Source organism: Hipposideros armiger, unplaced genomic scaffold (genome assembly GCF_001890085.2).
Source record: "Hipposideros armiger isolate ML-2016 unplaced genomic scaffold, ASM189008v1 scaffold_264, whole genome shotgun sequence".
NCBI lineage: Eukaryota > Metazoa > Chordata > Mammalia > Chiroptera > Hipposideridae > Hipposideros > Hipposideros armiger.
This window is the reverse complement of record NW_017731614.1, coordinates 1,350,480-1,366,956: the sequence shown is the minus strand read 5'-3', so window position 1 is coordinate 1,366,956 and position 16,477 is coordinate 1,350,480. Positions and strand designations below refer to the sequence as shown.

At 52.2% G+C, this 16,477-nt stretch overlaps 1 protein-coding gene across 5 annotated transcripts in view; it reads right to left on the bottom strand.

Moving 5' to 3' along the window:
* Window positions 1–10,684, bottom strand: part of RAI1 (retinoic acid induced 1) — a 122,580-nt gene extending 111,896 nt beyond the window's left edge. For 4 of the 5 annotated variants that reach the window (XM_019656638.1, XM_019656639.1, XM_019656640.1 and 1 more), the window contains exon 1: window positions 10,223–10,684. The gene's annotated coding sequence lies outside the window, so the exon portion shown is untranslated. The remainder of the gene's footprint in view (window positions 1–10,222) is intronic. The other variant, XM_019656642.1, reaches the window with a different exon arrangement.
* Between the last annotated feature and the right edge of the window lie 5,793 nt (window positions 10,685–16,477).

Genomic DNA, 16,477 nt, shown 5'->3' with positions numbered 1-16,477 from the left:
CCCCACTGCCTCTCAGAATGTAGGGTGCCAGCTGGGTAGAGCAGGAGAGGTGCTTCAGCCAGGGGCTGGGGCAGGGGGAGGGGAGCCAGAGAGGCCCAGCCAACCTCCCCTCTCCTGTTTTGTTTTGTTTTGTTTTGTTTTGTTTGTCCATTAGGAAGGCTGCTCCTGACTTCCCAGCAACCCACTGGCTGCCAGGAGATAAGGAAATGAATAGGACCAGGATGACTGAATTGGAGGAGACAGAGGGACACCCTGGTTTCATGGCCCTCATGCACCCCTCACTCTTTATGGGGGTTCCTAGGTATCCCAGCCTCCGGGATAAGGGCTTACAGGCTGCATTGGGGCCTCACTTGGTGGGTATCCTGTCAGTGCTCATCCCGGGCAGATCTCCCTCTGCAATATCTTAGGAAGCCCTATCAGCCTAAGGTGAAAGAAGGCTTTCACAGGCAAAGAAAAATAAACACCCACATTCCACACCACCTTCTCTACCTGCAGAGGGGGGCTGCCCTCTCCCTGTTCAAATAAAGAAACCCAATACTGATACTGCACAGAGATACCACAATCTCACCAGCTCCCTCTACTCAGAGCACTTTTACTGTGTGCCCTACAACATTGGGTGGACTGGGCAGGTCCTAATCTCCTTCCCTGAGCCTCTGGGGCCTCCTTCTTCCCCTTCCAGTCCCCTTCAGCGCAGAGGTTAACTCTTACAGCAACTTTAGGATAAAGGAATGATTATGCCCACTTGACAATTGACAGGAGGCTCCAAGAGAGCCACAGAGACTAAAACTGCCTCGGTCAGAATTCAAGCTCATTTCTGATTCCAAGCCCTAGAAATTTAGAGTCAGTGATTATCTGCTGAATGGATGGGTGACCATCATGAGGAGGTGAGTGAGCAGCAGGCAGGACTTGGCTTTGAAGCCCAGCAGATGTAGTCTCCAATCTCAACTTTGCCACTTGATTGCTGTGTGACCTCAAGCAGGTCACTTAACCTCTCTGAGCTTCAGTTTCCTTGACATTCTGTATAGGGCAGTTAATAAGGCTTAGAGAGGACCACCCAATGCCCAGCATAATAGCAGGCACTCATTAAAGGATAGCTTTTCTCCATGATCCCTTTCAGCATCAAGAGACAGGCATTCACTTATTAGAGGAACCAGGCCTCTCCCACCTCTGCTTCCACCCATCTGACCCTGCCGCCAGGCACCCCCCAGTCACCATCTCTGGCCCTCTGGAATGCTCAGGCTAAAGCCAAGGGCTGCCAAGCTGACTTCCCCAGGCTCGGCTCCTACCCAGGAGACCAGAGCCTCTATGTTTAATTAGCCAGGGCAGGGCCCCAGGGGACAATGTCACCCCAAGGGAAGAAAGCCAGCTCCGTCCACATCCTGCCGGACTCAAGAAGAGAGCGCCACTCAATTAAGTCTGATTTCGCAAAACGTCTGTTTTTAGTGCTATTTAGGGCCACGATGGGGATTTTCTGTGCTTGTCTCAAAGGTATCCTAAACTGGATTCCTCCCCACCTCCCCCACTCCTATCTGTGTTTGAAATGAAAATATTGTTCTTCTTCTCTTTCTCTCTTTCCTGCTTCTCTTCTTCACCTATCAGAGGGATGCAAATGAGAGAAGGGGCAGAGGCTGGGGCCCCACAGGAGGGCAGCACTCTCTCCCATCCACCAGACCTCTGCAGGCCCCCTCAGCTCTGTCCCCTAGAACACAGCATGCTTGGGAGTTGTAGTTTCCTCAAAGAAGGTAACGTGAGAGGTCCTCCAGCCTTTATCTTCTCCCTACCTCTAGAAGCCCCTGAGGCTGGGTCACTTTCTGCTCTCCTCAGACACACCAGGTGTCTGCCCTTCCCACCAAACACCTTGCTTGGGCTGTGCCCTCTACCTGTTAAGACCCCACAAGGCCTCCCCTCCCTGGAGTGGAAAGCCTCTTCCCACACTCTGCACCTTATCTACTTAGCTGGCAACACAATTACAGTTAAATCCGCCGATATGCAATTATTTCTTTAATGTTGGCTCACCTACCAGACTGTAGGCTTCAAAAGGACAGGGGTGGCGTCCCCTTGGTCACTACTGTTTCTCCAGGGCAAGGTTTCTCAACCCCCCAGTACTGTTGACATTTTGGGCCAGATAATTTGTTGTGGAGACTGTCCTATGCATCGTAGGTGTTAGCAATATCCCTGGCCTCGACCTACTAGGTGCCAACACCTCCCCTATTGAGACAATCAAAATGTCTCCAGACACAGTCCAAATGTCTCTTGAGGATTTTGTCCCTTGGGACATTTGGACCATGAGAACCACTGCTCTAAGGCCTGACACAGAGGGCTCCCCAACCCCCAAATGAATGAATGCATGGCTCCTCCCTCTCCTCCCCCAGTGATTTTTATTTTACCTCTTATTATAATTATGTATATATTTCATTTTCTCTGTCAGACAAGAAGCTTCCGGAAGACATCCATGTGACCTCAGCTACATATCTGTGCTGACTGCACATAACTATTTGCTGAAGGAATAACTATCAAAGCATCAGAGAGCACAGCACCAAAACCCAGTGTGGTTCCCCCTTCCCTACTTGACTCTGGATTACTGTGTGATTTTGTTACGGTAGCTAAACTTCTCTGGACCTGAATATTTATCCAGTCCTTGTAATAATTCTTTGTCCTATAGGGTTAGTGAAGGTTTACAACTTCACATCTCTAAGGAGCTGTAGCCCCAAGAACAAATCTTTCAGGCGATTTTTAATTTACATTTACATTTTCTGAGAATTATTTTACTCACAGGCACCATTTATTCAGCACTTTGCTAAGTGCCAAGTACAGCTAAGTGCATTGGAGGCATCATCTCATTAAATCCTCTTAAAAACAAAACTGAAGTAGGTACTATTATTTTTACTATTTGATCGATGAAGAAATAGAGGCTCAGAGAGATGGAGGGACCTGCCTAAGGACACCCAGATATGGCCTGGTGGCTTCTGGCAATTGAGGATGTTAATAAAAAACAGCTTCAATACTTGATACTAAAAATCTTTAAGTCTGAAGCCTGCCTGGTGCCAGGCAGAGTTAGGCCTTTCTGGGTGAATAAGGCCCTCGCAGGGCCTCCCCACCGTCAGGTCTGACTCTCACCAACTGAGTTCCCGTTACAGAGAGCGGGCTCAGGTCCCCGTGGAAAGGTCCGACGAGGCCAGGCGGTGGCTAGGAGTGCTGATTCAAGAAGTTGGCCAGCCCGGGCAGGCGCTTGGCTTGGAGCGCTGCCACCCCTTCCCAGGTGTCATCCCTCTCAGGAAAGCCCTGGCTGGGACTGACTTCCCTCAGCACCAAGCTGGTCTGTGAGTCTTCAGGGCAGGAATAAAAATGATGATGGGGGAAGGAACCAGTCTCGAGCACTTGTCATGTACCAGGCACTGTTTAAATATTTTACCTGCATTAACTCACTAATTCTCCCAACAACCCTATCAGGTAGGTGCTATCATTTCCCCCATTTTACAGATGAGGAAACTGAGTAAAGGAAATAAGTAACTTGCCCGAGTTAGGAACGGGCCGAGCTGGGATCTGAACTCAGGCAGCTGAACCAGAAAACACATGTGCTTATTCGCTATGCTGTATTAGAATGCATCACACTGATGGCTGTGTTCCCAGCACCCTGGTGTGCAATGCGATTTATGAATGAATGAATGAACAAATGAATGGCTTTGTGGTTATACTGCTGCCAAAGTCCTAAGTTCCTGGATGCTTTCTCCGGGTCCACCCACACCACTGGGGCAAAGCCCCCTTTGAAAACAGAAACTGGCCAGAAAACTATCATTCTTACCTGCCTCACTGTGTAACAAAGACCCACTCAATCCATCTGCCTCAACCAGGGTGGACAAGAAACATTGCTTTAGCTAGCGTTACCTCAGGAAAGGTGGAGAAGCAACCTGGCATGAAGGGGAAAGGAGGAAGAACAGTGATCTCCTCCTCATACAAAGTCCTTTGGCAATAAGAGTAACAGCCATATATGCTGCGGGTAACTAGGAGGGGCCTGTGCTTATGCCCATTTTAAAGTGGGGACATGGCGCTTCAGAGAGGACAGCAGGTACCTGGATTCGAACCCGGGCTGGCCTAACCCCAAAGCCTGTCTTGATGGCCCCTAGCTCAGGGCCTCCATGCTTTCCATGCCAACAGCATCGTCACATTTAATGCTTAACAGCACTTAATGTTCTCGTTTTGATAGAAGACGAAACTGATGCTCGGAGAGGAAAGTGACTTGCCTGAAGCAGCAGTTAGAACTAAACCTCTTCCTGATTCCAAGCCCAGTGTTTCTCCCACCATACTGCCATGTGGGCCGGCGCAGTCTCCAAGGAAAGAGCTGCCCTGGAGCCTGCCCATCCTCCCTGGAGAACCCCAGCTTGGGGCCTGTTCACACTCTGAGCAAGCCCTCTGCCCCTATTCTGTCAGCCCTCTCTACTGGATCCCCTATTTTCTCAGCCCAAACAGTTAAGCCTTCTTAATTTACAGGTGAGATTGAGGCCCAAGAGGAGAGCGGAGATGCCCCCAACTAGCCCAGGCTCCACACCCTTAAAATTCCTAACCAGTGGCTCCCTAGTCCCCCCCATCCACACACACACACACACACACACACACACACACACACACAAGGCCCTGCTACATCTGTTCCTCCCTCACAGGACTCACTCCTGCCCCTCCACAGCATCCTGGGTGCCTTCTTTCCTAAGCCTGATCACTTTGTGCAAAAACTAGATGTTCACTGTCTACCTGGCCCAGAGACTGGGAGGGCCTGGCAGGCCAGACCAGAAGCACATCCATCTCTGGGGCCAGAGTGCACCCAGGGCTGAGGGGAGAAAACACGGAGGGAATGTCTGCTGAATGGAGGGACAGTTGGATGAATGAATGAATGAATGAATGAACGTCCAGTGTCACAGGAACCCTAGTACTCTTGGATATTTCTTTCCCAATACTAAGCATGCTATTCAGCAACAAGAACATTTCTCTCACTCTTTCTCATGTATTTCTCATCCCCTACCCCACCTGTCTCCCTCTCTCCCCCTCTCCCCATCCTCCCTCTGCTCCCTTTCCCTCTTCTCCTACCTCATCTCCCTCTCCCTCTCCCCACCCCCAACCTCTTCTCTCTGTGTCCTCCACCACACACACACACACACACACACACACACACACACTTCACAAGAACCAATAGAGCAAAATATCTCTTTTGCCAGCTAAGCCCCAGTCTGTGCTTCTAGCCCCTGGCCCACCTTCCCTACCCCCTCCCTGGTGTCACATTCCAGTCTCAGATCCCCAGTGGCCCACCCAGGTACAGGGCACAGCTCTGGCTCAACCATCTCCTCAATCCCACAGGAAACAGGATAAGCCAGTTTCTCCTCAGCCCGCCAGAGAGCAGCCTGGGGGAGCCGGACCCCTGCTCTGGCCTCCCTTGTTTCCTCTTAAGTCAGACAGAACAGAGGCCCCTGACCAGCAGATCCCACCTGTTGCTGCTAAGGATCTCAGGGGCCCACAGACACGATGTCATCGGCTCTCACCTGCCCAGTTTACCTGGCCCTTACTGCCAGAAAGCATTTCTGAGCGTCTCCGTGTTCCAGGCCTCGCTCATGGCGCTGGGGCTGGGAGGGTGAGGGTGGGGGTTGCTTTCAGGCCTAGATGCTCCAGCTTCATGGGGAGGACAGAGACACTAACAGAATTACTGATAATTCCATGATAAACACTATGCCAAGGGTATAGACAAAGGGAGATGACTCATTCTGCCTTGGCATCAGAGCAGGGGGAGACAGGATGTCTGTTTTGGTCTTGGGAGACAGGGAGGAAGGTGAAGGGCATCCTAGGAGGAAGGAACAGGACAAGCAAACACAGACACAGGGATATATGTGGCTGACCCTGGGAAGGAGGGCTGTGCTATGGCAGGAGGGGAAGGGGATTGAATGGGGGCAGAGCATGTGCAAGACGCCAGAAAGGGCCCCTGCAGCATGGGAAGGACTACAAGGCTGCACCTTTATCCAGAAGACAGCCTGAGCCCTTGGAAGTATCTGCTGTGGTTGAGAAAGATCGGTCTGTTGGCGCGGCCCACGCTGGGAGGGGACAGGATGGAGGCGAGGAGGCCCCAGCAACAGCTCAGCCTCTTCTGCTACCATTCCTTCTGGGCCAATGCCACCCTTCTAGGCCATGGTAGACAGGCCACGTCCATTTCAGCCTCCAAAGACATGCTGGTATGTTCCCTCTGCCAGGAATGCCCCTCTCATTCTTGCCTACCTGTGCTTAAAGCACCTGCTCCAAGCCCCCTCTTCCATGAAGCCCCCACCTCCACAAAGCCCCAACTCTGGCCAAGACTGGGCACACTTGCCCCTGAATCCTAAAGCTCAGGTTGTGTGTCCCACCCATCTCGGAACTGAACCATACACCATCTCCCTCTGCTCTTCTTCCCTTGGGCAAGTCTTAACCAAAGATGCTGCCCTACGCTTTCCCTCATCATCCCAATAACACCTGACCGGTGCTTTCACAGGGGGACCTGTTTCCGGCCTGTGCCCTGGCACAAGCTCCCATGACAAAGCTGGTCCCCTCGGGTATTATCTGGGTCTTACCTACTGGGCTGTGATCTCTTGGAGGCAGCTGCATTAAGCACAGTGGGTCCCTGGAAAATATTTGCTCCCTTGGGACCCGCAAGTCCTTGGGCCTCTCCCACGGAAGCTGCCCATCACACACTGCTGTGCACACGCCTCCACCTACTCCCTCCCTGCAGAGCCACACATCAGAGGGGCAGAGAAATATCCATGCCACAGCCACAGGCAGCTATTAAAAGCAACGAGGTGCAGGCCGGCCGAGTGGCGCGTTGGTTAAGAGCTGGCTTGGGACGCCAGAGGGCCCTGGTTCGGATCCCACATATGAGGGCCAGTGACACTGCCCTCTACAGCTTAGATGCTGCAGTTCAACCAGGAGCTGGGCTGCTGTGAGTAGCTGGCAATGACGTAGGCTGCAGCCCCTGCTGCAGTGGGTTGCCATGGGCTACCGTGGGCTACCGTGTGTAGCCAGCAGCCAGCGTGAGCGGCCAGCAGCCAGCGTGAGCGGCCGTCCAGAAGCCGGCGACTGATCTGTCTCACCTGGGAGGAGCACAATGATGGTGCCAACTTGGGCCAGTGAAGCAACGTCCTCCACAACTAGACTGAGGAACAAAAGGACAGCAACTTGTCTGTTCCCCTTCCCCCAATTCCCCAATAAAAATCTTAAAAAAAAAAAAGAAAAAGAAGAAATCTCTGTCCTTTGTTAAAAAAAAAAAGCAACATGGGGCATACATGGGCTGCCATGGAAACAGAACAGTAATAATAATGACGGTGGTGGCAACTGGCATTTCTAGGGACATGTAGGGTTCCATATATGTTTATATGGATTAACTCATTAAATCTTCACTACAGTCCTGTGAGGCTGGGACAGTTATTATCCCCATTGTACAGATTGGGACACTGAGGTACGAGAGGTAAATAACTCATTGAGTACGTGGTGGAACCAGAAGTCAACCCAAAGCCTTGTCCTGAAGCGCCTCATCCTATGACCTCACAGGGACAAATGGAAAAGGAAGTTGAAGAATAAGAGCCTGAGCCCGAGGTATGTTCTCATTTTGGGAAAAAGAAAACTAAGTATTTGTATGATAGATGCATATGTAAGTGGGCAGCAAAATACCTGGAAGGACATGCTCGAACTGTTAACTGAGGTTACCTGTGAAGAGGGTGGGGAGTGCAAAGGGGACTTTTAACTCTATATACTTCTGGAGTTTTTGCATTTTTTCACAATGAGAAAAATCCATGTGTTACATGAGTAATTAAAAAAAGAAAATTTTCTAGGGCCTCTTAGTGTTTGTTGAATGAATGGAAGCCAGATTCATTTTCTAGGCCTGTTTTTTCAAACTCTGGATATGACCCATTAGTGAATTATGAAGTCAATTTCGTGAGTTGTAACCAGCAATTTTAAAAAAAATCAAATAGACTAGAACAGAAAAATATCAGATCAACTGACAAAGTAGAAGAGTTAGTTCATTAAACTTTTATTTCAGTTACATACAGTGGGAGTGAATGGCATTGTGACCTACAATGCATTTCTTACTACAGGTCACCACCAAGAGTTTGAAAACCATTGGTCCAGACTTGGACCTTTAACAGAGGAATAAGACAAGGGCCCTGCCTGTGAGGCCGTCTTGGTCCAGTAAGAGAGAAAGAGGGCTTTGGAGAGAGTTGAGCTCCCTCTGTTTAGGAAGCCAGAGAGGGGGGGGGGGCTGGCTGTTGAGAAAAGTCTTATGTAGCCCACTCCACAGTTGGTTTCTGGGGCCTGGGTCACCCCTTGATACATTTTCCTTCTTTCCAAGGCCTTTGCCAGAATTTTTGGGTTGAGCCTCCCCCAGAACCAAATGTCTCTGTCTACTCCTCTGTGTCACCCCAAAGGCCACTTCTACTTGCTCCTAAAGATTTCCTCCTGGGACTCATACACCCCTTTGTTGTCAAGGGGGAGGGGTGGGGAACTAGATTTCTTTCCAGCTTCCAGATGGAGAGGGCCATGTCTAGGGAAGCCTATGGAAACGCAGCTGTGTGGTCGGTTGGGAGAGGCCTCCACTCAGTCTGCACCGAGGGATGCACCTACCTAGGGTGAGCCTGACCCCAGGCAGAGCCAGGTCCATATGCAGGATGGATTAGAAGGAGAGAAGCACAGCCCCCAGCCTGGGGCTCCCCTGGCACTGGCGCCTCCACATCAGAGCGCCCCTAACCCACCCGCCACCCCTTCCCCCCTCCCAGGGCAGCAGACTACTAAAAAAAGATAAAATAAAAAGTAGTTTCCCTGGTCTGACGTCAGCGCAAGGTCTTAACAGCCCAGCAGTGGCATGAAACTGGATTGCAACCAGATGTAATGCCCTTGAATCCTCAACACACTGTGCGTTGGAAGACAAATAAGGCGCGGGGGGGGGGGGGGTGGAGAGGAACACTTTGGGTGGGAGGGAAGCGTGCGGTCCCGCGTGGGTCCTTGAATCAGAGCCTGCCGAAACCACCGGGCAGGCGCTACGGGAGGGAGTGTTGCGAGCCGAGAAGCTCTGAGCTCGGGTCCGCCATTCAGGAGCGCTGCCTCCCCTCCCCCAGCATCCCCCCTATCCCACCCCCCAATAGCGCATTGTTACACTGGTTTATCGATTCAGAGTCGAAAGACCAGCGCTCCCTCTACCCGGGGCTCCCAAGAGGAGCGTACCGCTCCCGCCCCTGGCGTGGATTTGAGGACCAACAGCCCCAAGAAGGAAACCCCTCACTGAGAAAACTGGCGCCCCAGGAAGCTGGGGCCTCAGCGGCCTTAGGCCTAGCTGATGTTTCGCTTCCCCTCCGCCCCTCGTCGCGACCAAGGCTCCAAATGTCACTACCATGTCCTGCCACTCCCTCGACCCCACCGCACTCAACGACGACGCCTGGCGCTCGGCCCCCAAGTCCGTCTCCCGGGTCCCCTGCCTCCAAGGCGAGGGGTCCATGAACTGGCCGGCGCGTCACTGTCCGGGGGACACGAAGGTCGCGTGTCCGACGCCCCCGACCGTAATGTCACCCTCTGAAAGGCCCGCGAGCCCTGGGGCCTGCGTCGGAGCTCTCCGGGCCTCTGGGGCCGCTTCCTGCCGGGTCACGGGGCCTGCACACAGGCCCGGGAGCCGCTGCCCGCGCGGGGTGCCTTGTTGAGCCCCTCGCACCCCATCTCCCCACACAGGCCCTCCCGGCCCCTCGCGGCCCTGGCTCTCACGCCATGGCCCACGCTAGACCCCAAGTCCCACATGGAGACATCGGCTCCCCGCCCCCCACGCACCGACGCACTCACAAAGCTCTGCTCTCAGCGCCAGGCGAATGCCCACCACGTCCCCACCCCACGCACGGCAAACACTCCGCGCTCCAGCTGGCGCAGAGCCCCCGGCCACGCTCGACCAGCGCTCCTGGCGCCCCCACGCCACGAACCGACCCAGCCAGCCTCACAAATGTTCCTAAAGACCCTCTTCCGTGGCGCACGGCGCCCCCACCCTGCAGCTCCCCAGACGGTCATCTGATGACCTCGCGCACCCCCTACGCCACACAAAGCAATGGCCCCGCGGACCCCTACTTGCCGGCCCAACGCTTGCTCGCCCCCAAATGCGCCCCCATTCCTCACCCGACCTCGGATCCCGACACCTCGCGTCCCCTTCCCCCCCATACCCCGCGCCCTGGCACTCGCTGCTCACCTCGGCGCTCACTCGGGAGCTCTGTGTCTGGCGCTGTGACTTAGCGGCCCGGAGGCCCGGTAGGCCATTGGGGGTCAGGGCGCCGCGGCCCGACTGGCCCACGGCCAGGCAGGAAGGAGGGTGGGCCGCGGCAGTCCCCTCCTCGCGCCGGCGCTCAGGCTGCCCGCAGGGCGGCCTGCTCCGCTCGCCTCTAGACCTCGCCGCCGCCTCGCTCTCCAACTCGCTTCACCCAGCCCAGCCGCGGGCGGGGGCGGCGCCCCGGGGCGCGGAGAGTCGGCGGCGCTGGGACTGTGTCCTGGCCGCTCACCCGGCCGGGTCTGCCTGGTGTCCGCGGGTAAACGCGATCCCTTCGGCACAGGAAGAGCGAGCGGGCGGGCGACGCGCGGGGGGAGAATGAGAGCGAGAGCGGGAGGAAAAAAGTTCCCGGGCGGCCTGGCTGCGCTAGCTCGCGGCCCCGGGCGCCAGGTGGGCCGTGAGCGCCCCGACAGCACCCCCTGGCGGTCCGCGCGCCCCCCCTGAGCGTCCCCCGCGCCCGACCGCGAGCCTTGCGGGAGGGAGGCTTGGCTGTGGGGTCCTGGTGGAGCCCTCAAGGACTCTCACTCTCCGCCTTGAGCTTGGAAATGCCGCGGGACGAGGGCTGGGGTGTCGTCACGGCTGATACCTCGGTCAGAGGATTTGGATCGGCATCCTGCTCTCAGATGCTTCCAGTCTCTGGTCTGGTAGCTAGGCCGGGCTTCCACCCTCACCCCATCATTAGTCCTCACTGTGACCTTCTCTTGAAACATTTCGACTTCTAAACTCAATAGGCCAGACATAAATGTCTTCACTTACTGGGCACCTGGCACCTTGCTGAGAGCTGGGGAATCAATAGAAATAAGTGGTCCCTGCTTTGTTGTCCGACCAGGGCAAGAGACAGACAGCAAACAAATGCTTACATATGAAAAGAAGATAATTGCAAGGAGTGATAAGTGCTAGGAATAAGATAGTGAAGTGAGAGGATAGCAGCTACTTAGTTGGGAGTGTGAGTAGGAGGCCTACCAGAGCAGAGAACTGAATAGCAGGAAGGAACCTCAGGAAAGTAGAGCATCCCTGGTAGAGGGAAGAGCAAGTGCAAAGGACCTGAGGCAGGAAAGAGCTCACTGCGCAATGAGCAAGGGGACAAGTAGTGGGTATGCTGAAGGCAAAGCCATAATATAATGGATACCAGGGTCTTCAGGGCTACAGAGAGAGCCTGGGGAGGAATTTGGATGCAGTTCTAGTGCTGCTATGGGAAGGAAACTATTGGCAGATTTTAAGCTGAGAAGTGTTGAATGAATGAGTGAATGAATGGAACTATTAACTTACAGAGTCCCTGACAACTGCCACTCCAAGGCTTCGACTCACCACAGCTCAGGCAAAAAGCCTGCAGCCACCTGCTCAGGAAGCCTCCCACCCTCACCTAGCCTCTGGGTCTGTTGGTCCTGTGGAGGGGAAGGGTGGTCAGGGCATCAGAGCTTCAGACTCAGGAGTTCCTGTATCAAACCTCAGTCTCCTCATCTGTAAAATAAGGCAGCAGGGTTGGTAGGTAAAGTGCCCTTATATCTTGGTAGGTACCAGATGATTGTAACCCTTTCTATACATTGTTTTATTTGATCCTGTAGCTCCTCTTAAGCAGGCTCATCACATTTTGCTCATGAGGTGTAGAGTGGTGAAGTAACCTATCTTGGTTTTCAGGCTAAAGGGACAGAGTCGAGACTTGCACGCAAGCCCTTCCCACCAAGCACAGCCACCCGTCTTCCAGGGTGAACAATATGAGCAGACAGAAGATAGATCGAGATGTGAACTGTGTTGTTTTAATCTAGCTTGAAGCAGAGATAGACTTGGTTTCTAAATCTGGCTCCTTTGTGCCAAGCTGGGTGGCTTTGGGCAAACCACATATCTTGCAGAGTCTCGGTTTCCTCATCTGTAAAATGGGAAAGTAGTAATTCCTATTTCCTAGGGTTACTGAGAAGATTAAATGAGGTAGGGTGTATGAAGCATTTAGCCCAGAGGCTGGCATGCAATGAATGCTGTTAGCATTTTAGGTTAAATTCTGGGTGTGTGGGAGTGGTTCCTTTCACCCATCCAGGTTGAAACTGAGGTTTGATACAGGAACTCACTAATCCCCAAGTCACCGGGGAGCTTTGATGCCTAGCTCCTAGCATGGTCCTGTCTCCTGCCCTACCTGCCCTAACCTGCTCCTGGGGGAGAACCTAGGAGGAGGCCCAGCACCAGGAACACCAGTGGGTGGCAAGAAGAGGAGGCCCCCGTAGGGGAAGGAGACCATGTAAGATCCAAATACTGGTGACTGCCATTTCTGAGCACCTACTGTGCATCAGATGTTTTTCATGTAGTAGTTTCCTAGGGCTGCTGTAATAATTGACTACAAATCTAGTGGCTTAAAACAACACAAATGAATTCTTTACAGTCTGGAGGTCAGAAGTCCGAAATCAGTCTCACCTGGGCTAAGATCAAGGTGTTGGCAGGGCTGGCTCCTTCTGGAGGTTCTAGGGGAAGAATCTATTCCTGGCCTTTTCTTGCTTCTGGAGGCCACTTGCATTTTGTGGCTTGTGATCCCTTGTTGACTTCCAGAAGCTAGAAAAGACAAGAAAATAATTGATTTTGTTGTCACGTCTCCTTTGAGCATCTTGCCTCTTTTCATAAGGACCCTTGTGGTTACATTGGGGCCACCTGGATAATCCAGGATAATCTCCCCATCGCAAGACCCTTAATGGCATCTGCAAGGATTTCCCGCTCCTTTTGCCATAGACGGGAATATTCACAGGTTCCAGGGAGTGGGACCTGGATAGCTTTGTGAGCCATTATTAAGCCTCATACTTCATGCATTCTCTGAATGCTCCTTCATCACAACTCATTTTACAGACAAGAGAATCCAGGTCTAGGGAGGTGAAGTCACTGTCCAAAGTCACACAGCAGGTGAATTTATTCACCTATTCCATGCATATTTATTGAGTGCCCACTGTGGGTCAGACATTAGGTTAGACTCTGGGTTGCTATGTAAAGTTACCTATGAAAAACAAGCTGTGAAGCACAGGCATGAAGTATAATGGCCTGGTTCTGCCAAGGAATTCAGAGAAGGCTTCCTGGAGGAAGTGGCCTGTGAGCTGAAATCTGAATAGTGATTTTCTCCTGATTAAAGCAGGCAGGCTTATGAGTAAGGGCCACCTGTCTGTGGGCTTCACCATCCCGAGACTGCTCTGAGTGGTGCTGGCTGGGAGGGCATGGAGTTTCTCAGGTGAGAATCAGGAACTGATCAGGGGTCACTGCCAGCAGAGCCAGCATCCAGGAGATACTGGTGAGAACCTGCTTGTCACCCTTACCCAGATGCAGGGAAGAGGACGAAGAAGGAGTGGGCCCACTGTGTGACACAGATGCCCAGTAGACACAGGTCTCAAACGTGCAGCTTGGAGGTGGAATCCAGTCTGCTGGGTTTAAAAGAACAAAGTGTTTGAAACTTTTGGAGTAGAAATACCTTTAAGGAATCTAAATTCATGGAGCTCTACCACTACCTATTGTTCTATACCCACATTTAAATCACTCAACTGACCATCAAAGGCATTTGAATCTCGGATAGTCTTCCTCCTCCCCAGGAGTCTTAAGACCCAGTTCTGCATCTGTGTGGCCTTGAGCCTTGAGCTCCCCCTTGATTTTCTCAAAGGCCAAAAGGATACAATGACTCCTGCCTAGGGAGAAAGAGTGGGAAAGGGGAGGGATCTATCCCAAGATAGAGTCCTGTGCCCTTAGGAAACAGACGAATCATTGGCTCACTCTATACAATACAAGGGAGCATTTCACCAAGCCGTCCACCTCATTAGGCAGACATCCCCATTTCAATAACCCCCTTACTCATGCCAGGAAACTAAGGCTCAGGAGATGAAGTACCTGGAGCAGGGAAGTGCAGAGCAGGATTCAGGTGTGTCCAAATACTCCTCTGAGAGCTCAGCCTGAGCTCACCCAGGCTACAGTCCTGCCTCCTTGAGAATGAAAGATCCTGAGGTTCTTGCACAGTGCATCTTCTGAGTCCCAGCAGAGTGTGGGGTGTGCAGCAGGTCTCTCATTAGCGAGTACACAGCCAGCATTTATTGAACACTTACTATGTGCCAGATTCTGTGCATTTGGATCTGTGAGGTAGAGACTCTTATCTATTTGCAGAGGAGAAAATTAGGGGCTCAGAGAAGGGAGGGCACGCTTAGTCAGTACCCAGAGGAGCGAGACGGAAAACCAGAGGGGACCACTCTTCCTAGTTCTGCCCCATGCCAACGGCGTGGCCTTGGGAAGCTCCATGCCCACTCTTAGTTTCTCATTTCTACAGAGGGAGTGGAGGTTGCCCACCTTGCAGGCTTGTTACAAGGAATTAAAACCCTCCAGTGCTGCAGAGGTCTGTATGGCTGCGACTGCTCTCCCACTCCAGGCTTCTGTGAATTGGGCCCCTACCCAGGTGAATGTGAACAAGCCATTTCTTGCAAAGGTCTTGGCGGGTGTTCAGAGCCCTGCTGCAGAAAGGCAGGCCAAGGAAAAGGGGTAGGGGCAGCCCATTTCAGAGTGGGGGTCAGTGATGGGCAGGGCAGAGCAGTGAGAAGCCCCTGGGCTTCCTGCAAGTCCTCTGATTTCCAGCAGAGAGAAGGTGACAGGCAGCCCTGCTTAGCTCCAGGCAAGTTTGAGCACCGTAGGGTCAGGGGGCTTCTGTTTAGTGCCAGGAGTGTCCCTTAAGGGGTCCCAGACCAGCTGGCTTAGGACCAGCCAGGCATCACTAGGATCCTCCATTCACTCATTCACTCATTTGTTCATTCACTACACATTCATTGAGCCAAGCCCTGTTCTAGACTCCATCTTAGGAATAAAAGCACACAGTACCCTATCCACACAGCACCCCTGGGTCTGGTGAGCCAGACAGATATTGGACCCATTCTGGAGGCCTCATTATCCCAAGAAAAAGGCCACTTTGACCACAAATACTCTTGCAACTGGGAATCCACATTTCTTAGTAATTGGAGAAAAAAAATGTTTAATTGGAATTGTCTTTTTTTTTTAAGTAAAGCTATGAAAATACCTATATTTTATGTGCCATGCAACAAAATTTAGGATAATATGCTAATTCTTAGATTAATATGCTAATACTTAGAATGCAAAAAAGTTAATTTGAGGAGGCATGTTTTTCCCCACAAAATTGCCTGATGGTCTTTACTAGGCCCTTCCCAGCAGTAACTACTCAAAGACTTCATCATGCATGTACCCCTGTGTCCTTCATACCACTGAGTGCTATGACATTCAAATGACTTTCTTCTGAAGCACTATGTCATCATTTTTCACTCTTTAGACGGGGCCAACCCAGCCAGACAGAGCCTCGATTTGTCAGCCAATGTGCTAGACCTCAGGATTTCTCCAACATCACTCTCATCAACTTCATGAAATTCTAAAACTTTGGCAAGATTTAAAGATTTCCTTTGCCATCAACTTGCATAAACTAACCTGACAGTTTCCATAATGCCACGGAGAGAGGCTGGTGCTAGCAGTGGGTGTTAGAGTGGCACTTGTTTGTAAGCAGCCAGGACAGTTGCAAATATGGTCGTGTTTTAACAATTTTACTTCCAATGCAGATAACAAATGCTCAGCTGCCAGGGACCCCCACATCAGGACTAGCTGGATCAGCCCGGGACTACTTGAATCTGGAGTTATATCAGGGAAGTATGAAATTCCACCTCGTTTCAGCCATTATGTATCTCTATTACAGAACCTTTGTCCTACCTAATACACCTGGTCTTTTGGTGCTAATAACTCCTCGAAGGAATGTGGGGAACAGTCCTTCCCACTTTCAGCCCTTGTGGTTCAGCCTGGGCTGATCCTACCTCTGAAGTGCAGAGATGATCATATGACTCAAGCTTAGCCAATCAAAGTGCCCCATTTGCCTGGCCACAGTGATGGTTCAGGGATGACCACATGACCCAGGCTTTCTGGGGCTTTTGCTGGAGCCTCTAGGGGTTGATAAACTGATTAGGTGTGGGCCTGAGAATAAGGTCAATATGGAGGAAGTCCATGTAGAGACACACATAGAGACAGCATCTGGACACCTGGTTCCAGCTACACCTGAAGTTAAGAAACCCCTGGGGGCCGGCTGAGTGGTGCGATGATTAAGAACTGGCTTGGGGGGTCGGCCGAGTGGCGTGATGGTTAAGAACTGGCTTGGGACACCAGAGGGCCCCGGTTCGGATCCCACAT